The sequence below is a fragment of the Haliaeetus albicilla genome, chromosome 6 (genome assembly GCF_947461875.1).
Source record: "Haliaeetus albicilla chromosome 6, bHalAlb1.1, whole genome shotgun sequence".
Classification (NCBI taxonomy): Eukaryota; Metazoa; Chordata; class Aves; order Accipitriformes; family Accipitridae; genus Haliaeetus; species Haliaeetus albicilla.
In genome coordinates, this window is record NC_091488.1 from 36944954 (window position 1) to 36971380 (window position 26427).

At 42.7% G+C, this 26427-nt stretch overlaps 1 long non-coding RNA gene across 6 annotated transcripts in view; it reads right to left on the minus strand.

Annotated features, from left to right (window-relative positions):
• Nucleotides 1–247: 247 nt before the first annotated feature.
• LOC138685703 (uncharacterized) overlaps nucleotides 248–26427 on the minus strand; it is a 351799-nt gene continuing 325619 nt past the window's right edge. For 5 of the 6 annotated variants that reach the window (XR_011325091.1, XR_011325092.1, XR_011325088.1 and 2 more), the window contains 2 exons: nucleotides 20061–20274; nucleotides 16496–17921 (listed from right to left, as the gene is read on the minus strand). This is a non-coding gene — a long non-coding RNA (uncharacterized lncRNA). The other variant, XR_011325089.1, reaches the window with a different exon arrangement.

Here is a 26427-nt window from a genome sequence, read left to right on the forward strand (position 1 = left end):
TTGAAGGACGGGAAGTGAAGTTATTTTCTTCTAAGGCCTCAGAACTGTTTTTCATGAGTAATCTTTGGGGTTTTTGCAAGAGTTTTCTTTCTCTGACTAGAGAATTATCCTTTGGTTTGTGGGGGAAAAAAAAGCATAATGTGTGTAAAATGTTGTAATGGAATTCATGAAAAGCCTCTCTCAAGTTATTTTTATCCCTTCATCTGGAACTATGGCATGAACGAATTTAGCTTCCCTTCCTTGACCAATGAGGTCAGTACCTTTCAATCTTAAGGGAAAACCAGTAAATTGCACTTACTTTAAATTCACTGTTGACAAGACGCAGTGACGTGGAGTCAAATGTACATACCCTGTAGGTTACAGTGCCGTTGAGCAATCTGCTCCATTTAGCTATTCTGGGTCAGGCCGAGTGACCCAGAGGAACAGCCGTATATCGGAAAATCACAGTTTCTCCTCCACTCCCCTTACTTCTGCGGCTGTCCTCGTGTATGTGGGAAAGGAGAGCACTTTTTCTCTGCTGTCCTACAGAAGCTAATTTCCCATCACTGGTGTGGAATTAGGGCATGGGCTTTTGAGCAAAGAGTAAAATGACCCTGCTTGTTTATCCTATGCTAATTGCCAGCTGCCAAGGGTCCTGGTTTCACCGAGCTCACGGATGGGAGCGGGTCCGGGACCTCACTTCCCATTCCCAGGCACACAGATGGAGGGAAGAAGCCTGCGGCTCTCCTCCTGCTGACACCCCTGATCCCAGCAGGCATGAAAAGAAAGGTGAGTGGTGGGGTTCACTCCAGGGATGGCCTCTAAAAACCAGTATGGGTGTGTAGGGCACATCGGCAAGGCAGCAGGTTGAAAATAAGCTGCCGTTTCAGACCCCTAAAAGCTAAGTATTTAGCTTAAGCTAGTTGTAACCATCACAATCAACAGGCAATGCTACAGATTAAGGTTTCATCCCACCATTCTCTGACAGGTGCCTAAAAGAGACTTTTCCAACCAGAAATAAAGACACCTCCCTCCCCACTGGCTGTGGCAGAATCCAGAGTATGACTCTGGCTGGCGAGGGGAGGTCAATGTGCTCTGTCTACAACTTGAGATCCCTTCAAATCATCTTTCTGGTAGATAAGTAATGTTTCTTGCTGTCCATTAAGGTATGTTTTTAAGAGGGGATGAAGGACAGGAGGTGGCAATGGTAGGTACTGACTGAGAGCAGTAGGGGAGGCAGGAGCGAAAGAGTTAAGATTCTGATGCTGGGCATAGACGTGGGAGGCACTGAAGGTGGCAGAGCAATGTGGCTCCAGGCAGGAGTGGACTGACACAATCAAACATCGCAGAAAGATCTTGGGCAGCCTTTCAAGGCTCCTCCTCAATGACTGTGTTTGAAGAGTGGGAACAAAGGAGGGGCAACATTGTCCCAGGAGCAAGTCCTAGGACAATCTTAACAGCATGTTAAGTGAACCTCAGGGAGTGTGGGTTGTTGCTGTAGAAGTCAGAGGAGAAGGTGGCTGTGATAATCAAAGTGAAGGGCTGAAAAGGTTTGGACAAAAGCATTGACAGAGTGGGAAAGGGGGACAGGTTAGGTACCAAGATGAACAGGTAGAACCAGAAAGATCCAGAGTCCAGGTGGATATGCAGATCAAAGGAGAGAGCTGGGTTAAAGATGAAACAGAGAGTAAACGCTTGACTCAATCTCCTTAACATCTGCCAGTGCATGAAATCTGAGGTGTGACATACATAATGAACACTTTAATTGAGAGAGGGGGGAGAAGTGGCAACAAAGAAGTGAAGGACATCCCCACATCTGGGAGAGGTACATCGCTGTAGCTGGATGGAGCTTTCGCAAATTAGAGGCCAGCCATGGTGCTATTATTCTAAGCAAAGCCTTTTGATCCAGCAGAAGGCAAATCTTCCTCCAAGTTCAATGGGAACAGGTTGAGGCCATGTGTTGAGGGATGAAAACTTAATGTGTCACTTAATAGTCACAATCACCTGTAGTAAGAGCAAAATATAGGACTAGTCTCATATGGCAGTGTTTCACACCTAGCTGCTGCAAGTACAAAGGCATATATATATATAAAATGCGGAGTTGTAGAGAGTCCAGGTGAGAGACTTTTAATACCAAGTGAAGTAGGTGTGCCATATCATTGCCATAACAAAGAAAGAACTAGAGAGATGTGTTTAAAAACAAAATCTAAATCATTAAGTCTAAACAACACCTTCTTAGGATTAACCAGGCTTTTCCTAGTCATTAACAGCCAGAAGTTTTTGCATGTCTACCACTGCTTTCTCGGCGCAATAGGCCTATGGTCATCAATGCAAAGCAATGTGTATACTTCACCTGGTAAGATAAATCTTGCATAGGAAGGAAACAGTCCTGAAAAGTCATAGGAGAAATTCTTATCTAAAAAAAGTCCTGTGTTCTGAATTTAGTCAGGACACCAGCAAAGAGGAGTGAATTAAATATACAGCATATGAAGCACTAGTTCAGTTGCCAAGTGTAAAACTATGAATAATGTCGTATGTGTTATCAGTTGATTCACTCAGGGAAATTTCACTGTGTTTTAAAACCACAGTGACTGTCCCAGCTGGTATCAAAGCAACGGCATTTCTCCTGATGACCTCAGATTTGGTTTGATAAGCTCTTCCATCACATGTAGTGACTGTGGAATGGCAGCCAAACCTGGACGCAGCTTTACAAAAAAAAGCAGACACCAGTGTCAATATTCTTATCTTGTTTCTCATGCTCACAATAGGATCAATAAATTGATGGTAATCATCTTTAACTGCAAAATGTATTTTAACAGCAGCTTGCAAGCAGCTTTGGAATGGGTTCAACTTATACCATTTTGGAATCTATCACTTAGACATCTTATCCTGCATTTTGATAGGAGAGCAAGGTCTTCTGCTAAAGGAAAGAAAGACAATTGATCAAAATAAGTCTTAATAGCAGCAAGGATAGCTTCATGGTACAGGACATGTGTGCACCTGTGTGACATGGGTAGTGGGGCTAGGCTGGGAAGTTGTATGGTTGTCTGCATGCATTTGTCTCAACTAAGAAGCAAACTCCACCTCACCGACCACGGCTCTGTGTGGGTGGCTCAAATTTGTCTGTGCTTTTGCGCACAGGAGACATCCAGGCTGAAGCGAGCCATCTCTCTCTCACTGGTGTGTCAGAGGGCTCTGCTTCACGGTGAGGGTCAGGGCAGCCCCCAGACTTTGGAAAGATGCTGCACAATGAGGAAATCTGGGCAAATGTAGATCTTCTGGAGAACACCTCGCAGGCCTGGAGGGGGTGGCCAGGGTTTTGCAGGTAGGGAGCAGAGGTGGGAGAAATGCCCCACGGCTGCAGGGCTGCATCGGCAGTCTTAAGAAGTCCCCCAGTTCGCCCACTGCCTGCCTAGCCTCCAATTGCTACAGCACATATTGCCTGGGCTATGTGCAGGGTCTGCGGTCAACGTTGGGCATGGATTTCCACATGGAGAGGAGACAGAAGTGCAATATATTATAGGTGAGAACATTAGAGGAGAAGAGCAAGAGAATTTGACGTTTATGTCTCCAGGCAGGGGCAATAGATAATTTTGAGGAGTACTTGTAACCACACAGCAAAACTGAACTGTGATCAGTAATTTACTGGTATGGTAAAATGTTTTGTTGGTAGAGGAGAGCTGGTGCCTGCAATCAATCACTCGATAAACAGAGACAAGCCTGGAAACTGATCAGGAGTTTTGCAGATAGGCAGAGATTTAACCAAAGACAAGGAGGAATCCTTGACTCATTTGGTGTGATTAAATGCAGGTTCATGTATTATCTGTTACAAAGAATATCTGTGACTGTGAAAGATCATTGGTAGTGAGGCACACGAAATGTCAGCTGCTGCTTTCAGGGAGTTGAGCAAGATCTATTGCCTGGTGATAATTAACTATCCATCAATAAATGATAAGTGCTCCAGGAAATCAACATGAGGAAGAAGTTGTTCAAAGGAGAAAAGCAAGTCATCAGAAGGAGCAAATGTACTAGAACATTTACAGGAAATAGATAGGACATCAAAAAGCACAGATCTAATACACATGAAGGTGGTGGAGGGTTGGTAGGAAGATGTCAGAGTTGCCAGCATCTGGCTGGAGGCTGCAAAATGAAAAAATGATGAAAAGAAAACTTCCAAAATAGGCCAGGTTCATTGCACTGCAGTGATGGAATTTGACGCAGAATCTGTCCCTGTTGCACCAGGCTGACTGTTGGCAGAAATTTAAAGATATTTAAAGGTAACATTTGCCAGCAGAAAGAAAAAAGCCTTAACACTTCAGTTTTGAACAGATATGGGCCAATCAACTCCCGTAGTCCTAACCTCAACCCCTGCCAGACACTCTTGGGGCTTCTCCAGGCAGGCAGGAGCATTTACTAGCAGATGCACCTCCCAGTCAAGCTGCTGGTCTTCCAGGAGCACTAAGCCTCCATTAGTTGCAGGGAAACTCCGTGTTTCAGTGGGCTTTCTTCTCTTCTGGTAAGTGCCTGATTCATAAAGCTTATTCCAAGACCTTTTTTCTCCTTGTGAACCTCTACAAGAACTAGCTGCTTACAACAGTTTGAAATAGCCTTCGGTTTCTTCTTTTCCATATGGCTCCTTCTGTGTCTTTGGTGAGCATCTTTCAGGACTAAACAATTACAGTGAAATACATTAGACCACTAGGTAGTGAGAAAGGTGAATGAATCTCGATGTTTCACCTAACATGGGGATGTGGGGAGGACAGTACCCTTGCCTGCAATGACTACTGTCTCTCGGTGCTGCTGAGTTTAGATTACAGTAACTGAGGTTTAGTCCCTCAGTTCAGCAGTGGCAGAGCTGCTTGCAGGTGGAGATGGACTTCTGACGTGTGACAGCAAAGACATGAGAGAAAGAAGGAGACAGTGCTTGGAGTGTCAGGTCTGACTAACCCTTCTTCTGCTTGAAAAAGGATTGCTCAGATGCAGGATTTCTAAGTTCTGCAGTTATTTCCTGACCCTTTTGATATTGCAGTTATTAAAGGTAGGTGGAAGCAAGTAGGAAGTCATTAGAAGGACAGGAATCACAGTTCTGATGTTTGTTAAAGATGTATTTCTAGCCCTGGTGAGGATGAAGGAATGGCTGAAAACAGAGACATGGCCTGTCTGGCATAGAAATTGAAATGGAGCTCCTGGCCCAGGTAGCAAAGCGCCTACTCTTGGCTGTTCAGCTAACAAGTGTTTTTGGGCTTTCCCTTGTGCCATGGCAATCATGTAAGGGACATGCAGGAACCCAAATTATTGATGGAAGCAAAGAGCTTAAAGGGAAATAAGACAAATCTCTAGAGAGCCAAGCTTCATTAATCTCACTGCCTTTGGAGCGACTCATTTCTTATTTCATTTTTCAGATATTTAGATTTTTTAAAGACAATCCCTAGTTTTTCAAGGTTTTAATGTGAGTCTGGGGTATCTAGGAGTAGCAAAAGTGGAAAACAGGTCTCTAAGGTATTGTTATAAAGACAAAGCAGGGAAAAGCACAGTAGAGACTGTGAACATGTAGAAAGAGGAAAGAAGTCCTTAACATGATCTACATGATGGTAGTCTCTTAACACTGCAACCCACCAGCAGAACCAGATTTCTGATAATAGCATTTGTGTCATTATTTCCACACTGGCCACGCAGATTTTGTTGTTGGAAATCACTATACTTTGTGGCATTGTCGTAATTCTCAACTCAAGTACCAAAGGCATAAGGAAGGCTGGTACTTAAGAAAAAAACCTTAATGCAAGGGTATTCTGTGAGTGATAGCTAGCCTAGGGCTTTCCCCCGGGCTGGACTGGATTAAATCTTCCAACTCCCCTGCCTCAGAAGGTCACTTGGTGGTTGAAAACCTGGGATTGCCTTTGCAAAAACTCTTTCATACTGGCTTTCTTGGTCCACCAGCAAGCTGGCTGCACGGCTCTCCTGAAGGCCTCCAACCCAGGATCTACCACTAGTCCTGGCACGGAGTTTTACACCCTTCAAGCCTTGCTATTTGGCATATCATTTTCTCGGAGCAGACCTAACAATACTGCAAAACCTCATTCCTGCCTTTCCTCGCATCCTCTGCCTGCGCAAGGCAGTCTCATCCACTGGTCCTGGCGTTGCTGCTGGGCTGCTAAAGCTCTCTGGGAATTTCCCAGGCAAGCCCCCACCCTAGCTACTGTCAACTGAGGTTTTAGTGCAGCAGGCCTCAGTATAGAAATGGCTGTCACCTACTGTTTGCATTGTGGTAATACAAGGTCTTCTGAGGGGTTTGTTTGCTATCAGGTTTTAACCACGCTAGGTGAAGGCACTGTGCAGTTAATTTCTATTCCCTGTACAAAGAGCCAGCTTAGTTCATCTCACACGTGTCGATGAGAGATCAGCCTGAATCAAGTTTGTTTTAGCTGTTAAATCACATTTTTCAATTATTTAAATAGTTCAGACAGAATTTGCACAGTAACATTTTAGCTTTTTATAGCTGTCAAGAAGTAATACAAATAATTACCACCTTCCCTGGTGGGTTTTATCTGATTAAAGTGACATGTCTGCTTGTGTAAGATATTTGAATACAGACATTCAATAAAGTCAGTAACATTTAATTTCCCCTCTCCTCCTCTTTTTTCTTTTTAAAGCTACATTTCATATTTATTTTAAAGTCTTGTTTTGAGGTTTGGAATATTTTTCTTAAAAGACTTTACAGAAAGAAACGATTTAGTAGAACATTTTATACGCTTGTAATGAAATATTTCCTCACAGTATAGCAACGTACTAATGTACTTTGTTCATCCTAAGGAGTACGGCACCTGTCTGCACTAACTGCTGTGGAAATACCACTGGAGTAAGGGGTGAGCCAAGGTGGAAGGCAGAATTTTCTCCAGACTGCAGCTGGGAACTGCTGAAGGAAGCAGGTATTAATCTAGAAGCTGCCTGTGGTGTCAAGGGCTTGGTGAACTTGCATAGAAGAAGCCTTTTGTAGCATGTTTTGCTGGTGCAAAATTCCCTAGGATTATATATTCTTGAATGCAACTTTCCACTGTTTCATCTGTTACCTGGCTGTATATACAGAGACATTTCTTGCAAAAGGCTCGATGCCTGCGTCAGCTTTCAGGGTTGGGCTCAATGGCACAGAGATGGTAAAAACGAGGTGTTTAAATTCCAGTCATAGTTTTGACTCTTAACTCATTTAGACAATAAATTGTCAGGTTCTGTGGCATAGGATTTGCACCGTACTCCTGCAAGAAACAGGAATTCAGACATCTCTCCTAATTAGTCTCTCGGGCTTGTGTTCTCCAGAAGGTCAGATCAGGTTGCCAGGGTGGTATTTTTGACTACAAAATATCTTTCAGGTTATGAACAGCAGGAAGCGAAAATGAACCTCTTAGAGTCCCAAGCAATATGCAACAGCTATGAGCCCCATGCTTTCTGTCAGTCCTAGCTGGTGTTTACATGCATGGTTTAGCAAGCACTGGCTAATATATCTTGTCTTAGACAAAAAAGCAGATGGCAGACTTGAAGCTTGCCCCAGGGAACCTTGTGGCTCAAATTCCCTTACAGAGGGAAGCTTTGGCAAGATGAGAAACACATGAGAAAGCCTGTCCGTGGGGCTGAAGGAGCCGAGGTCGCCCCTCTCCGTGCAAAGGGGAGACGCCGGCAGGGACGGCGCTGCTGGTGCTGGGGGTCCCTGGAGCTCCCCCTCCCATGGCAGGGGGCTGGGGGCCAGGGCCGTTTCATGTGTCCCTGTCTCTTTAAGCTGACATAAAATACTGCCTAGCTCTCTTCTTTTCTGCTCGCTATTAAAATACCCACCAGATCCCCAGCTTCTTTTGTGCTTTATTTCCTCTTTTTTATGGTTTCGGTTTAGATGTGACATTTCCCTCGGTTTTTTTTGAGACTGCTGAAGGTATTTTGCTCCATTTTAAAGCTGTCAGTGGTCTGCATTTAGATTTCTGAGTAGATTACGTGAGATGAGTGAGGTTGAATGCTTTATAGCTCCTTTCCTCCCTAGTGCTGCCCTGTGCTGTGAATCCTGTAAGCCAACACTTTGATACTTTGCCCATAAAAACGATTCTATGAAATGCAGCTTCTTATGTTACTTTATTGTTACTAATGTTCATTGATTTCTACTAAAAATCCTTCACAAATACTAAAACACTGCATGGAAAGACACAAACATCCACAGCAAAAATGAAAAACGGTATTTCTTTTTATCGGCGCCGTATTTCTTTGAGTCTGATCCTCGGTTACACTGAGGCCACCTTAAGCTGTTTCAGAGTATAAAATAAAAAAGCACCACTCAAAGGGATTTTAGATATAATTTAATCCTACTTTAAGAACACTTTTCCCTGTCGGCGTAATATAAAGTGGTCCTGGTTTCAATGAGAACCTTCCCCTACTCTTGCAGAGACTCAGGACACTGAGGGCAGGGCAAACACAATTTATTTACCACGGATTTTCACTCTGTACATCAAAATACAAAATACTCCTCATTGGCCTATTCTAATAATTCTGCACAACCGAAGAGAGAATCCAGGAGGGCTTCAGTGCAGCACTATAATAAGCAACTGCAGAAACGTTTATCATTCCTGATGGCAAAGATTAAAAAATTCACCATTTATTTCAAAGAGATAAGTATGACACCTTAACAATTCTGCCTTTTCCTTACTGCAGACATTTCCATTTCAAGCCTTGACAATATTAAGGAGGAGATTTATTGGAGTTCATCACGCAGCCTGGATCCTTTGGAGCCAAGGTATTTATAATGATGTAAAAGTGACAGTGTCAACAGTGATTTAAATCATTTAGTCACTATGATAAACACTGTGTTGCCCTAAAATTTAAGGGATGCACTGAGAACATAAGTCATCCAGAATAAAAAACAAAGTCAGTGGCAAACGGGTTGGGCTTGCAAAACCCATCGTGACCCAAAATAGAAGATTGAATGAGAGGAGCTAATGATGAAGTCATAATATCCATGAGTGAAACGCTCATGATATCTCATGAGCCCATGAGATAAAGACAGATGTCCTGTGTGAACGCAGTACCTACCTTTATATCTGAAGAAGTCAGTACTGCATTTATCAGCAAAGAGCTAGAGCAGAACAGTATAAAGTACAGACAAGATGTTTGATGCTTGCCAGACAGCAACTGCTCTGGTTATCATTTTGCTTAATGAAGGTTTGATGTAGATCAACTCTTGATCAATCTGTTAGGTGTAGCCTGGGATAAATTAGAAACCAAGATATGGAGATGGAGAAAAAAAAAAAAAAAAAATCAGACTTTCACCCTAAACTTCTGTACTTTATATCAAGGTAGGAAGAGATGCAAGAGAATGAGGGAAGGCGGGAGATGTCATTCAAGATGGCTGAAAGAGAATAAGAGAATTGATCTGAGAATGATCAGAGAAATTAACAACGAGGCAACAAAAATTTTACAAATAAATATTTTGAACTCAGGAACTTTGGAGACAGATCTAAATTCAGAAGTCCTCTCTAGAGGCTTAAAGAGACATCGGGAAAACAAAGCAGCTAGGTCTCTAACACAAGATACAAGCAGGTCCTTCTGTAGGACATCACGTCAGGAGCTAGGAGAGCAGGGGAAGAGCAGAGAGGTGAAGAAGTGTCCTCAGCAGCTTGAGATACCTAATGGCCCAGCTATGCTACGCTCAGTCTATCCAGTATTTCCTCCTGATCCCTTGGACTTGATTCCCCAAATTTCCTTCCCTCCTTACTAGCTAAGCTTGTCTCTGTCAACACCATCTAAACAAACTGTGGTGCTCCTCAGAGCAAACCTCACCTAATCAAAATACACTGTACTGAAATCATCCTGCGTAAAAAGTCCTCACCCATATAATTTGGGTTTCTAATTTGTAATTTTTAAAAAGTGTTGTTGTTCATACATTTCTGTTCACTTTTCAAAGAGGATCAAAAAATAATTCATGCACTGAACAAGCTGTAGGAAAGTTTGTTACTATGAGGTTTGTCAGAAAATTTCTTGTCCTCTTATGAGATCCTTCCAAGTTCTTCAAGGCCAAAGTGTCTTGAATACTTCCTCCTTTTCAGCAAATTAGGAATTAAACTCAGCTCACCTTGGAAAGTTAATTTTCCATCAATTTTGTGTGCAGCTGCCTATAGTCTGATAGAAAATGCCCTTCAGCAATTTTTATACTTCAGCCAGTCAGTTGTGGTTCTGAAAAAAAAAAAAAGAAGAAATGACAGGCCACACGGGTGCTATAAAAAGCATTTAGAAATGGACTTACAACAGGGAGCTGGATGTTTCAAGACTCAAAATTAGTAGCTATTTCCACCTAACTTTCTAGATTCAAAAGGAGTACTTAAAAGCAATCGAAAACTGTTGGTTGAACTTGACATGAAGTCAGTATGGACAGAAGCAACATAAGAACAACAAATGGCTGTAGGAAAGCTATCCTGAGTGCATTTTCATTATGCCTAAGTAGGTATATGATCGCTTGCATAAGCCTGCAGTGCACATTCATTGTCAAAAGCGTGAGTCCACACAGTCTGGCTGCGGCAGTCTCAGCCTCCCCTGCAGGGATCACTGAGTCAGCGGCAGAGGACAGGGGCTGGGAAGCTGTTTAGGTGGGCATGAGTCAGGTCCAGCGGCTAAACATAATAAATTTCTTTGTCTCCCCCCAAATAAATAAAACCAAAATCGATTTCTACATTGTAGCACATTGGTATGGTTGAATTGTTTGGAAAACATACTAGCAATGGCTCAGCTCGGGAGAACTGCCCTGGGAACACTACAGAAGAGCCTTTTTGGTTTTGTATAGCCATAAACAGGAAATATGCCCTCAGCTTTCAGGGTGTAGTCCTGAAAAGATTTACCCTGTGGGAACAGTTTTAACAGAGAAGAACAATCCCCTTAGATGAAACTGTCTGCTACAGTGAATAAAATAAGTATCATGTAGGGTTTTTTTAAAATCAAGCCCATAGCTTCTGCCAAATTGTTTTAATTATTAAGGAATTATTTTAGTTATTAAAGAATTACTTGCTGCCTCGAGCAACTTTTGGCAGAAGATGATGTAAGAGGTTTTTTGGTTGGTTTTTTTTTTTTTGAAACAGTGGACTGTTCTATTTCAATACCTCTCAGATGAAATGTTATGATTTCCATCTTTCAGAATACTGGTTCAGACGTCTAACGGAAGGTTTGCAAGGCACAAAATGAAAATTCAGCAGTCAGCAAAAGCTCTGGTGGAGAAAGCAGTGGAGGACAAAACTGGGCCCAACTCTTGAGCTTTGTCTGCTGCCCTGTTTGTGCCCATCACTGGTACCCAAGAAAAGCAACCAAGAAGCAAGCAAGAAGAAAAACTGGGAAGTGAAGCAACATCAGTTCCCAGTGCTTGTCTCCCCCCGTCAGCAGTGGGGCAAGCCATGTCAGTGAGCGGTCAGGGTCCTGGTGTAGCCTGGAGACCCTCAGTTATTGATGGACCCCACAAAAGGGATGCACGCTGCTGGCACAGGCTGCGCAGCATCTCTGGCCTGTTCCTGTTTACGCTGTGGCTGCGAACTTTTTCGGTGCCTCCTTTTCCGTGCCCCTCTTTCCACTCCTGTCACAGCTGTGAGCAGAGTGCTGCTGGCCCTGAGATCCTGTGCATAAATGGACTCCCCCAAATTCCTTCTGGGTCCTGCTTTCAAGCAGGAGAGGGAGAGAAATCCTTATCCTTTCTGAGATATTGCATGCCATGAAAACACAACAGTGAAGAGGAGTAAAATGTTAAATAAGACAACTAATGTTTTCTAGTACACCATGAGAAGTGACAGACTCCCACTGACATCCAGTATAACGTTGCTATCTGAGTTGCTGCGTGTTTGAAGCAGATGGCTGCATCCGCATCCTGCATCTGCAAATCCCTAGCAGGCTGCTTAGCCTTCTTTTTGCTTTTGTATTATTTCCTTAACTCACCTCCCATTTTTACTTCTAACAGCACAATTGTTGATTCTTCAGAGCCTAGAGATTTGACTTTTCGCTTCGGCTGACGGCACCGGTTTGAGGCCGCAGCAGCGGAGAAGCCCGAGCGTGAGTCTCACAGTGGCTGCGTGGGGCTGCTCACCAGCTGGTGTTACCAGCCAGGGCATGCACGGGCTAGTGAGACAAAAGCGACCTGCTTTTGCACCTCTTCCTGGCCATTGTAACTCTATTTTTGGGGGTTAACTTTTGTCTGCCAGCTAGTTAAAGCAGACTCAAGCGTTTTGCACTATGGGACCATCCTTTCTCTTTCTCCCTTGTGATTTCTGAAGGTATTTGGGGAAGCACAGCTGAAGTTAGGCTCTGAAAGAAATGTTCAGGCCACCGAGGGTCACAGTGGGAATTGGCTGCTTATGGGCTCTCAAATGGACTTCTCTGTGCTCTGCACCTCTCTTTTGGTACTACCTCTGTTTAAAAATCTTACTCATGCAGCTTTATTTGTCAGGGCAGATGGAGAAGGACAGAAAAGAGATTAGTTTTAGAGCTGGCTTATCCTGAGGTGATAGCTCTTTGAAATGTCAGCACTATTGATGATGGGCCTACTTCATCCACGTAATTAAACACGTCTACCGAAATGTCACTGCTGCCGCCCAGCGATCTGATGGACGGCTCTGGTTGGGGGACATTCTTAAACGGCACAGCCAAATTGTTGGGATGCTGTGGTCTCCGTCAGATGTCCCCTTGGTTCACAAGTGATGAAATGCTACTGAAGGCAAGGAAGGTTAGTCAGTGTTACATGAAATGATTAGTCTCGGTGTCTAATTCTCCTGTCTCCATTAAGGAATGGGTTCACATGACCTTTTCCCACAACTCCCAATTTTTGACACATTCTACTGCCTAAACCTTGTTTTCTTAGCCCTGATTGAGCAATGCACATGGACTCCCTTCAGCAAATGACTGACAAAAGAGACTGTCTCTTTGTTGTAATTTGGGTTTTATTTATTTACTGAAGGTACAGAAACCTGCTCAATGACACTCAGCAATCTCTTACTCCTCAAGGACGATGCTAGGATTTCCTCCTCAACCTGAGTTATACCTTGCCTTGCTGTTCTTCCATGGGAAGGCTAACAGAAACTGGCCCAAGGAGATTTCTAATGGGAAGAACTCCCTACTCAATATCAGAAAGTACACAAAGCTCAATATTCAATTTGGGAAAAGTAGGTCATGAATCTCTCCTCCAGTCATGCTGTACATCTATCTTAAAAAGAAAAAAAAAGGGGGAAAAAAGCAAAAAAAGAGAACCCTTAGCTCTTAGTCTGGCAAGAAATGTTCCAGGAAATGAAAATCTTATAACTGCTGCTGCTTGTCAAAGACCTCATGAAAAAGAAATGGAAGACAGTCACCAAAGGAAACTTGAGATGAGTTGTGGGACCTACTGCGCATTTTCTTTTTCCTTTGCTCTTCGAGGGAATTGCTTTCACCAAGCAGTGCAAAATATCAGGGTGCGTGCAGACAGCATTCTCCTGGAATTTGTGACAAACTGCTGCGGAGCAGTGTTAGATTCCACCATTTATGTGCAAGATCTGGTTTTGGAGATAGTTTTTAACATTGCAGGCCTATATTGCAAAAAAAGAATGAGCCATTTCAGCTGTCAGTCCCATTAATTATTACACTTTCTAGTATTACTGCTATTTGTTGAGGCCAGTCCATTTTTCCCTAAGCTTTTATTTTTCAAAAATCTAACCCCTTGCCCAGACCCACAAACCTCAGGATGAAATATGTGCAGATTTTTCTTCCCTCAAAAGAAATATACTATTTGAGTTTTGATCTGTTGTAGTTCTGGGTGAAATATTCCAACTTTCATATAAGAAAACCCAGAGGTGCAAATGGCATTCCTCCCTACTTCCGCTGTTGGACAGCGATAGCTCTCAGAGGCTTCCCAGCCAAGATGAATGACCTGTTGTGCTAGACTTCATCAAACATATAGTAGGAGACTGCATCTACCACAAAGAGATTATTTTCTAGATGGAAAAACTGCATAAAGGGCAGTCAAAGGAAAGTATTGTTAGCTATATTTCACAAATAAGGAAACGAGACACAAACGTTAAAGCCTAAAACTCCTCAGGTGCATTGAAACCAGTGGGAGCTTGGTGGATTATTGCTTGAATAAAGCAACATAACCTATGTCACACAGGAAGTCTTTGGCAAAGAAATGAACGGAGATATTGCAGAACCTGTGCCAGAGATCAAGAGTCTAGCTTTCTTTTTGAGAAAGAAAAGCTAAGAGGGAGTGAAAATTTCTGTCTGTGAGATACTGTGCTGACACACACAAGCAAGCAATCAGAAGAATAAAAGAATACGGTTATTCTGGAAAGTTACTCTGCAAAAGAGTTTTTCTGCCAATATTTGGTGAGGCATCTCATGAAGTAGGCAGAAAATTAATTCCATGTTTGTCTAAGTCGTTGTTTAACCCCAGCCAGCAATTAAGCAGCACGCAGTCGCTCGCTCCCTCCCCCCTGCAGTGGGATGGGGGAGACAATTGGCGAAAAAGAAGTAAAACTTGTGGATTGAGATAAAGACAGTTTAATAGGACAGAAAAGGAAGGGATAATAATAATAATAATAATAATATACAAACCAAGTGATGCACAATACAATTGTTCACCACCCGCTGACCGATGCCCAGCCTATCCCTGAGCTGTGGTGCCCCCCTGGCCAACTTCCCCCAGTTTATATACTGGGCATGACATCACATGGTATGGAATACTCATTTGGCTTGTTTCAGTCAGCTGTCCTGGCTGTGTCCCCTCCCAGTTTCTTGTGCACTCCCAGCCTTGGCTGGCAGGGCAGTATGAGAAGCTGAAAAGTCCTTGACTTAGTACAAGCACTTCTTAGCAACAACTAAAATATCAGTGTGTTATCAACATTATTCTCCTCCTAAATCCAAAACACAGCACTATACCAGCGACTAAGAGAAAATTAACTTTATTCCAGCTGAAACCAGAACAGTCTGGAAGTTTTTTAACCTGTCCTGGACCTTACAAGGCTCAGTGATGCCATGGAAGAACAGGCTGGAAGAGTGTCAGTAGGTTTGCTTCCAAGCTGTTCACTTTGGTTCACTCACTAACCTTGCGTGTGGCTTGAAATTGATACAGGCACCACCAGAACTAAAAGCATATATTTCTAAAATTTGAACTTCATAGAATCACAGAAGGGTTGAGGTTGGAAGGGACCTCTGGAGGCTATCTGCTCCAAACCCCTGTTCAAGCAGGACCACCTACAGCCAGTTGCCCAGGACCATGTCCACACGGCTTTTCAGTATCTCTAAGGAGGGAGACTCCAGCACCTCTCCGGGCAACCTGTGCCAGTGCTCGGTCACCCTCACAGGAAAAACATGTTTCCTGATATTCAGAGGGAACCTCCTGTGTTTCAGTTTGTGCCTGTTGCCTCTTGTCCTGTCACTGGGCACCACTGAAAATAGCCTGGCTCTGTCCTCTTTGCACCCTCCCTTCAGGTATTTATATACTTGAGGACCAATAGGTCAGATGCTTGAAGATATACAATATGTGCATCTTTACGCACATATACAGCTGTTTGCAATAGCCTGGGCTTGCTTTTTTCTTTTTTTTTTTTTCCCCAGATTCTTTTGGAAGGGTATAATTTATGTCGGTGGGAATTATAGGCAGAGTTGTTCTTGGTCAATCTCACAAAGCCCTTTACTGTGTTTTTAGATAACCAAATAGATTCTTTAAAATCTACATTCTTTAAATTTTACATACTGTTAAAAATCTGGCTACAGTCCTGTTGTATGAAGCACTCGTATAAATACATTGCAGACTGAGAGCAGATTAGAATATGTAGTGTGCAATGAAGTGCAAGTTATAGCAGAGTATTTAAGACAGACATGAGCCTTCACAATTCCAGTTTCTCAAACCTGGAGGAAAACAGACCATTTAAAAAAACCCTATTCCATGGGATTATCCTGTGATCTGCCTCTCATCTTTCAGTTTAATGTGCTCCTTTTAATTACCTTTACTAAGTTTACATTTGATGAGTATCAGATGCTCTACTATTACTTTTACCAGCATTTGATCATCTCCCACAATGCTTTTCCAGTCCAGATGTTTTTTTCCATTCCACAGTTATATCAAAAAGTCTTGGACGTCTGGAACCAAAATGGAGTAAGAAACAGAAAACATACAAACAAAATACATATCTCTGAAACTTTGAACTAGACCTTGTCTCAGAAAGATTTTTTTTTTTGCTAGGTGGCAAAGGGGAAATGAGATTTGAAATACTGAGGAAACCCTGCATGGAAGAAATGAAAAAAGACATTTTCTTGAACAAGGTATAATTACAACTAGACACAGTTAAACCAAATACTTTTCCTATACAGTGTGTGTGAGTACAGTGACAAACGCAAAGAAAGAACATACTTGGCTACTTGCCGTATCAGTATAATTCTGGTTAATGCCCACTGCTACTTTTTCAGACAATTATAACCACTGACCATGAAGCAGGGTCTAAATGAAGTCTGAATCCTCCTCTGAATACACCATTCATCTCCTGTAAGAGGCAATGAGTGAAACAGAAGTCTACTGCATGTGAGGCTCTGTTTAGATCTTTAAAGTAAGAACACAGAATGAGTAAATTAAGCTGCGGCTGTTTATTACAAGCAGGCTGTATATCTTAACTTTTCCCAAAGGATTGCATAACCACAGATCCTAAAAAACACAGACACACACACAGACACGCACACACACACACTTTTGATTAGACTACAGCCAAACGAATTATAGCATAGTATAAAGAAAGAAGTCGCTATAAAGTGAAGTATGAACAAACCCTGTTTCATAACTAAGGTATTGACACATGGTTTATAAATAAGCATAAATGGCCTTTTCCTCTTTTTTTGGTGGCTTTTATTACTTTTTCTGCTGATGTTCTAGGAACATAACTTTGAACCACTGCTTTGTAACAAAACTTACACAAGGTAGAAAGACTGAAAACCATCAGCTTGGGGGAGAGTGCAGAAGATAGAACAGAGAATACGAGGAAAATTATAGAAATAGGAACTACAGATATGGTGAGCGAGTAGGAATAGAATCGATATGTCCAAGGAATCACAAGGAATAGAGATACATGTTTTTTCATAATGTACTGACATCTAGATCACAGCCAGGCCCTCTGCTCAGTTCAGTACCTATAACACCTGCTTGGTATTACCCCAAAACAGTCCACCTGTAGAAGGCATTCTGCTGATACTGGGTGGTTTTGGTTTAAACCCTTCCAAAACTAATAAAGGTGAAGTGAGAAAAGGTGCTGTGCATTACTGCAAGTTGGGTGGCACCTGTGCCTGTCCCCCCACTGTGGTCTGGAGCAGCATTCTTTAGGATAGAGCCTTGAGGCTGCTGGGGCAGTGCTCCTACTGCTCAGCTGCACCCCAGCAGGCTGAAAATGGAAAGCAAGAGTCCCCTCTATACAGGGATTAAAATGAGAGGGGAGAGAGGCAGGGAAGATTTTAGCACCCAGGTGACAGTAGAGGGAGAACATCCTCACCTGTCAGGCTTCGGAGAGGAGAGTATCCTCACAGCTCCTCCCTTTGGTACCACTGGAGGAAAGCAAGCTCTTCCTCCTCTTCCAGCAGTCTTTAGCTATATACCCTGCTCCCCATCCTCCATGCCAGGCTGGGGAGTTTCTGTGTTTTATGGGCAGATCTTTGACACGACTCAGGGCTTCACAGTGGAGTCAGTAAGGCTACATTTTGCCATGCCAAGAACAGTGAAAAAATTGTTCTGTTCCTCTCTGTGTCCTCCATGTCCTCACGAGCATGTTGGGATGCTGTGACCAAGGTAGCGCTCCTCTGCCATGACAGGCGTCCATCCCACTGATGCCTGTGTGTGCCTGGCTTTTGTTTTCACCTGCTTCTGCCAGACGTCCTTTGCCAGGAGTGAGTGCAGGCACGAGCACAGCTCTGCGGAGACATGCTAGTGCCACAGGCTGGGGAAGGAAAAGGAAAGTGAGCACCGCCAACCTCCAGCTCTCATCTTCAGTCTTGAATTGTTCTGCGTTCACAGGCCTGAACTCAAAAGTGTTTACAAAGATCAAAGCACTTCTTGTTGCTCAAGAAATTACTGCACTGTCACAGATGAAAGTTTCAGGAGCAAGACAATATCCACGTCATCTCTGCTCATCTACCGTGTGATACATTTATTTGCAACCATTCCATTCACTTGGCTTTACATATGCTATTTAAGTTACTTGGGTCATAGGTTCTCTGGATATTATATAACGTGGACCTTTTTTGGACACCTTCTTTCTGCTCATCTTTAATTCCCAGTGGCAAGTGTCTATCATCCCTGTGGCAATTGCAGTGATGTCTATATAGAAAAATAATATTAGAAAAATACTTAATACTTAGCTTCCTGCAAACAACTCCAGCAGTTGAATAAAAGGAGTCAACATCCCAGGACCAGAGAGTTTTCCCTACACCACCCGCATGTGCTAACGTAGGCTTCAGATAGATAAAGAGCATAGATTTGCAAGGTTGAAAATGCTAAGCTGAAGGAATAATACAACATGTGCTTTTGTGAGTCCCTGCAGCACATAGACATTTAGATAAAAGAGAATGTATTTAGGGGAATTAAATATTTCTCACGAGGTGAAAGAAAGAGAGAGTTTCAGACACCTAATAGGGAAGAGTGACTTGTAGGTGAAAGAAGGCAAGGAAGTTTGTGACAAAGCAGCTCAAGGCAAGAGGACAAGGAACTAGGGGACTCTAACCCACACTTTCTGGGCTTCAAAAGTTGCATTGCTCCTTCCAAAACCCAAATTATGGTGGAGGGAGATCTCACTGTTGTTACTTAAGTTTGAAAGCAGAAGCACATTTGGATGTTGAAGAAAATACTGATGTATCGGTTGTCTTTTGACTTCCTCTGAAAAAGAACAGGAGGTATCCATTCACTTCACTCAGAAGACAACTTCTTGAGTGATTTTCTGTGACACCAGAGATCAGAAATCACTACTGGGTTCCTGTGCTTTCAGCATTTTGTTTCTGTGTTTCAGGGAAGCTCAGCTAGCCATTTCTTGATCCGTGCCTTTATTTTACTTGTAGCTGGTGTTTCCTGTTGCCTGAAGTAGAGATTTTACCCATCAATTCATCTCTTTGTTATCATTTGTGAACACAAGAAAGAATAATTGATGGCATTGGTGTATAATCCTACATTTAACAATTTCCTGAGGGTTAAAGGCTTTTCTCTCTATTGCTTTAGAGATAAAAAAAAAAAAATCCCATAGGCTCAGGTCATAATTGAAAACACACTACTTTCAATATAGATTAAAGCACACACAGGAATGAATGTCTTTAATTCATGTAAACCCAGCCCTGAAGTCCCCCTTTTTCACTGTTACCGTCCGTTAGCCACCAATTTGAAAACAGCAGAGAAATGATTTGATTTCATAATCAAATAGCTGAGCAGAAACCATTTCCTCCAGCACAGCTTTTACATTTATATTTAAATGAACTGCCTGTGGCTGGGAAGTTCTGCCTCATTTAGAGACAGGAGTTAAAAAGACCTACTGTGAGACACAGGGCAATGCAGAATTAAGAGATGTGGGTGAATTTCAAGTGTCTCAGAGCCAAAAGAAAACATACTACTCATTCGAGTGTGCTGAGGCCGAGTCCAGAGAAAGGTTGGACCATGGTGGGTCTGGTCCCGTGCATGGAGCCTGGCCACCACAGAGCTGCCTGCAGCTGGCCCGGGACTGAGGGACCTCCAGGAAGGGAACTGCTTTGGTGTAACCTGGTGTGGCTCTAAGCAATACTGGCTTACACCACCTGCAGCTCACACTGCAAACACGGCCTGTGGGAAACTTTGGAGAATGATGGGAAATAACTGAGAGCTCATCCAGCAGGTAAAGGAGTCATGAACCAGCTTTGGATTCAAAGCAATGGACTGGAGACCTGTCTCTTCTATTTCCTCAGGAAAGCTACAGTTAGCAAAGAGCTATTAGCTTAAACACCAATTTAGTAACATTAGTGTATCATGCTTGGTCCTCCCACAGACATTTTCTTCTTTACAAACAGGAGTTAATTAAAACTTGTAACACACTTCTCAGGGGAGAGCATAACAGTCTTACCTCTCTTTACAGTCAAGGAAACTCAGGTATTGGAGTAATTTGCCCAGTGCCTGCCAGGATACCAACTTGAGAGAAATGAGACCAGCCAGCAGCGATCGGTGATCCTATCCAGCGGCGGATGGAAACGACCTCCTGCCAGGCAGGACCGGCTGCCTAGCTTTGTTCCTCCTCTTTTCCCACAGGGATGCTGGTGCTCTCACTACATGACAAGTCACTGTAATTTCATAGGAGAGAGAATGACAATATATAACTAAAGCATAACGCAGGACGAAAAGGTCGGGATGGGGCAGAACCCCTCTGAGAGAAGTCTTTCAATAACCCGCTCTCTTCCTTTGCATGCGCTTTGTCTCCAGGTGTTAAAACAAGGAGGTTGCCACTCATACCTTGTATTCGCTCCTTGACTCAGGTCTCTGGTTCCCCAGCCAATTTTCCCAGGCAAGTATTAGGAAAAGTATCAAGTACTGAGAGCTCCTGCTGCAGTCTAAGCGCAGTTATTCTGCATGTGCAGGCTGCTGCTCCTGCTGAGCCCTGCAGGGGAATCGGCTGCATGGGCACCGAGAGGAGCAGCAAAAGAAAATGCCAAGCCAAAATTACTTGAGCGGGGAAAATATTGCCTTCCTGGCTGCTTCTAAAAGTCTTCCTGCTGTATTTTATTGCTGAAGAGAAGTGAACTGCATGAGTGTGGAAGTTTGCAGGGAACCATAACAAGGTGTAGGCAAAAACTTAGTGGTCAACAAGCTTTCTGCTACAAGTTGAAAGAGGAGTGAGACAAAGGGAAGGATTCCTCTGAAATAAAATCTCTCTTGCTGCTAATACGTATGCTTTAAAATGGACAGAAAGGTTATGGCACTGTGCAGCTGGCTATCTTGGAGAACTGAAGCCTAGTGGCACCCACGTGGGAGAGAAGGCAGGAGCGATGGAGTTTGTTGAGGGGGTTGCATACTGGCCAGTGTATTTGTCAGCCCTCCAGGAAATCTACACACTGGTGTTTCATACTTCTAAAAATTATGAGATAGTGGTTTTGGAAAAAGGAAGCTGGAGTTACTATTTTCACCGTTGCTTTGTCTTCTTTCTGTCCAAAGCCTTCTTTTAAAATTAAAATCATATATATCTCTATGTTTTATTATATACATATATATGGTTTTAATTATATATTGCTTTAATTATATATATATAGGAAAAAGAAAGATAAGGAAAAGGAGAAAAAAAATCAACATAAAAATAAATTTAACAGAAAATACTCCCCATATTCACTGTGTTCTGTAAGATGCAATTCAGAATTTATAAATTGCTTATAGTTACTTCCTTCCCAGCTATTCTCCTCACCTCTTTCTTTCTGAATTTCTATTTATTTCTGCCCATCATCAGTGACTACTATTGGCACTGTTATTTGCATTACCTACCTCCAGGTAGCTCAGAGCAACTTACAGCTCTTTTTACTCATCCTGATGTGATACAACTTCAAAAGAATAAAAATACAGCAGTTACCAATGGCTGAACTGCAAAAGATCAGTGATAAATTTTCATTTTCTTCCATGAAAATGTCATTAAAAATTGTTATTTTCTGTGTAACACTCACCCTAGGCAGAGTCTAAGCAGAGAGCCTGGACTCCTAAAGAGTTTTTCCCTTATCCAGTTGGAGCAGGTATTACAGGGGATATTTTTCCTAATGCTGGCTGGCAAATCTATTTTGGTGCAAGTTAACAACAGCAGCAATTGTTGTTAAACAAAATGGATAAACAGCAAGGCCTTGACTTTTGGAAGCATATTTCAAACTTCAAACAAACCACTAGTCAATGTATTTGGAGAAAATTCCTTCCATGTCCTAGTGTGCCTTAATGATAGTTTGTAAGCCCTTGGGAGCAAGCTTGAACAGGATTTCACTAGAAATCATGCATGTCATCATTACAACTATTCTTCTTCAGAATAGGTTGACTCCATTTAAAATGTTGATCCCTCTAATGGTACTCCAGGAGAGGTGATTTGCAATGAAAGGCTTATGATAGTGTCTAGCAACTGAAAAAGCAACAGAAAGTGTATTCTGAAGACAGTATACTTTGAAGAAAGCAGTATGTGTTCTCAGCTTCTTTCCTTCCCTTGCCCGTCCTTTGGACCCAAAAGGGAGATGGGTCCAAATTGTGCTGAGGTTGTCCAAGGTGCAGACGTGGAGGTGTGGAGGCTGCTGACGGTCAGAAGGGGAGTCACCGAAGGGCACAAGACACCTTAAGCACCTCTAACACCTCTGATATGCTGGAGTCCCACTGATTGTTTGCATCCTCCTTTTTTATAATCAGCTGGTTTTAGCCTCCTAAACAACAGGACTTGGGCTATCCCATGATCTCCACATGTCTCTTTGCCTTTCAGGGTGCCCTCCCTATGGTAATGCTTAAGGACTTTGTTTAAAATCAACTCTATTTTACCATAAGGTCTCAAAGGTGGTAATTTCCTTAAATCTGTGGGGACTGAAGAAAGTGCCCCATACTAAAACAAGGGCCCCATACATATAAGTACCAGTAGATATTGAAGGGAAGACTAATGCCCTCACCATTTATTAGCCATCAGAGATTCAACTGGTGGGAGAGATACTGAAAATGGGCCATCATTACTGCCACATCTAAGAAGCCGCTAGTCAATGCTGGGGACGCAATGTCTTTTACAGTGGGCATCGGTCTCATTTCTGCAGAAAGTTGATTAAGTCTGGGATGTTAAAGCCAGCAACATGTTTTTCAGATGGCATCTGGTGGCACAGTGTAATAGACTATGCTATTTGCTACATCATTGCTCATGAAATATTGTTAGCAGGGTGCAGACCATTCATCCATTAACACCCCGTGAAGTCACCTTGAATCCCATGTTTCCAGAACAGTGGAAAAGGCTTCTATTTCACAGCTGAAAAATAAACCATTTGGATGCTTTTAGAGTGCCTACTACGGAATTTAGCTACTTCAACAATGCTCTCTTACCTATCACAATTTTTCAGCTTTAAGATCTCATCTGGAAGAGATGCAAATATCACTCCAGTTGCTCTGAACAAGCAATATGCCAGAAGTTAATACGACCCTTTGTCTCTTTGGTGATAGTTCTCTAAGAAGATATTTTTAAAGGTATGTACCATACATATATTATTATATATATTATATCAATCTATTCTCTAATCATGCTGGGATATGGAAGAAAATGTTTAATTCCCATGATTTGTTGCAGCTTCAACACACCAATTGCATGCATATTTCTATCTATACAAGAGCAACAAATCCTTGAAATCAACAGCCACTAAGGTAATCCATCTGGAGAATTTTCCTACCCATCCAGTTTGGAAGCTGATGTCCAGGGAGATTGACAGCTTTGAACTCTGATATCTGCTATGAGAGATCATGGACAAAATAATGACGGTCCGTTAGTCCATATTTGTCTGGAATTGCAATACTCCCTCCTCCTGCCCTCCCTCCCCCCTGAAAGCATTTACACAGTCTTATCTTGAATTTTGACTTGCTATTGCCAGTGGTGGGCAGAGTAAAATGAGGGTAGTTCACACTTCTCTTTGAGCTACTGTGTATGTCTGGTTTTCTGTGGATGCAGCAAGACAGTGCTGCACTGGTTCAGAGAGAGGTTTCCTTTGCAATTAAATGCTTCATTTTTAGAGTATGAAAAATTAAGGTTGTCAGAAACTGATGGCCCTCTAGAGGTGAGTGCACTAGAACTGAGTTAACAGTGATGTCTAATTTCAAGGAGAGAGAAAAGTAACCATGCAACAATTTTACAGCTCCCCACTGCTCTAATGTTTCACTAAGAACTAGACACAAGGTCAAATAAAAAGAGTCAAATATTGAACAGATGAATGAAAAAGGAAGGGGTTTCTTTGAGAAGAACTACATGAAACCTTGGAAATCTTCCTTTCTCACTGAAAAAAGTTCACAACTTTGAAGTTCAAACAATGTCAAGAACCAAATCTGAACTTTGATATCAGCTGTGAGACACAATGCATAAGAAAAAGAATGTCCATTACTCCAGATTTTTCTGTAATTTCTGTCTGGCTTTTGATCTTTTTTGCAAATACCCTTTTTCCTTGATGGCTATCACCATGTGAAACCCTTGGGACAGCTAGTGTAAGCCACACAACTAATCTCTGGCTGTTCTGATGCCACTCCACATTTGATGGAGGCACTGAGGGCTAGGACCAGCCTCATACACTTTGCAAAGGATTCAGTAAAGAGTAAGAGATGAGACTGAGAAAAGTCAGGGCTTCTGCAGTTGGAGAGTGGCCAGATGAATGTGCTAAGCATTATCAGAAGTCTAGAAAACATGATCTAGCAGGAAAAAAAAAGATCAGAAGAAAGGAAGTGGCACAATTTAAGTGATTACAACAGTGGGAAGATGTCATAATAAGTCTTCAAATACATAAAAAGCTGCTACCAGTGGGACTACGACAAGGAATAATGGGTTTATACTACAGCAAGGGAGGTTAATAAAAAAAATGAGAGCACCTTTGAATGTTAAGGATAGAGAGACATGTGAACGACTTGCTTGGGAAGACTGAGGACTCCGCATAAAAGCTGTTTATAAAGGACAGGTGATGTCTACATCTGTTGGAAATTTGATCCTGGTGAGGCTGTGAGAAGGACCAGATGACTGCTTTTAGCTCTCTTGTTCTGTGTTTCTACATCTTTATTGCCCTTGGGCATTGTATCCCTCACTAGACTACTCACTACACATTTCTTGAAAGCTTGGCTAAATTAGCTTACTCTTCCTCCTCTCGAGATGCTCTAGCTAAAGTAACATATGGTGGAGCCTGCCATTAACTTTTGTCCATACATTTTTCTGCTGGGGAGAGCTGGTTGCGTCCCCAGCCTCTTTTAGTGCTACCAGAAAATGGGGAACATAGACAGATATTTGAGGAGAGGCTCAGGTGCCTAAACTGGGGTGTTTAGTCCCATTTTACACCAGTTTCTAGAGCACCCCGCCTGGCCTCCAGCTGCCACTCCATAAGGGCATGGGTCATACCCGACTGCCCTGCATCGGTACCCCAGACACTGGAGCGCACCCTAAGCCTTAGCACCCCAGTCCCACACTTGGCTTTTTGGTAGCAACAAGCTATAGTTAAAAGAACTGTTCCTCTAGAGTGACAACTACTGTCCTACGCATGTTCTGACGTTACGGACCGTGTGACAGCCCTGATTCAGCACGCTGTGCAATCATGCCAAGGGCGTGCAGAGCAGGCGGAGGGAGCACCTGGCCGGGTCGAAAAGGGAGCAGGCTGCATGCACCTCTCCACAGCTGTAAAAGGCTGTGCAGAATAAAACCCTGTAGGAAACCAGATCTAAATGTTTTTGTTATTCATGCCCACTCCTCTGGGTGGCACATTCCTTTGTTTGCACATATTAGCTGATGATCTGATAAGTAATCCTGCTGAAATGAGTAAGATTATTATTACTAATTCATGTGGAGTCCTAATTACCGTGACTGAGTTAGACACACACGCTTTAGTAAGTGCAGGACGCACTCTCTCTGCCTTTGCCATAGGTGCTGTGTCAGGTGGATTTTGCAGTGGTAAGGCTGGTGTTTGCAGGCTGGCTCATTTGGTATGAGTATGAAACGTGGTGCTTCCACCTTCCATGTCTTCACAATGTTATTCTTGGCAACATCCTAAATTAGCTATTAATTTCCTTTACTTATTTTTGATTTGAAGCTCCATTTGACTAAATATTCCAAATAGAATGAAACATAAGTACCTGAGTTTAAAGCTTCATATTGTACCAGCTGAAAATTTATGTTGTTATTTAGTTATACAAGAAAAATACATAATCTGCACTGTGTGTACTCTGATCCAATGTCATTGAAGCGTTTTTGTCATTGCCTTCAATGGGAGCATGATTAAAATTCTTACAAAGTGTTTCATTAAAAACTCAAAATACCTGTGGAAGTCTGTGATAATTAGTTCAATTAAAACTGTATTCTGAAAAACCAACTTCAGTAATGACAGCCTGGCATTTGGAGATTTTGTGTAGTAACTCCAAACTTTGCTTAATTTGCATGCTAAAAGCAGAGGCTATAGCCCCCCCCTTCCTTAGGGATGATTGTCATGAATATAAGCTAATGAGCAATCACCAACACTAGCAGGGTCTACGGCCCCAGTAAATAGACTGAGATAGATTTACGAGATGGATCTGTGAGCACGGGTGGGTAGAGCTGGGGGACCTGCACCAGCCACCGTCTTTCCTTGTCCATCAGTCTCCCAGACTCCAAAGGGAATCGCTGAGCTGCACTCAAAGGAGTTCCCACATCGCCGAGCTTTGGGGACAGCGATATTGCCAAACCCCGGCACTGGCTGCAGCATGTCGATGCCCAGTTTAGCCCCTGTCTCTTAGAA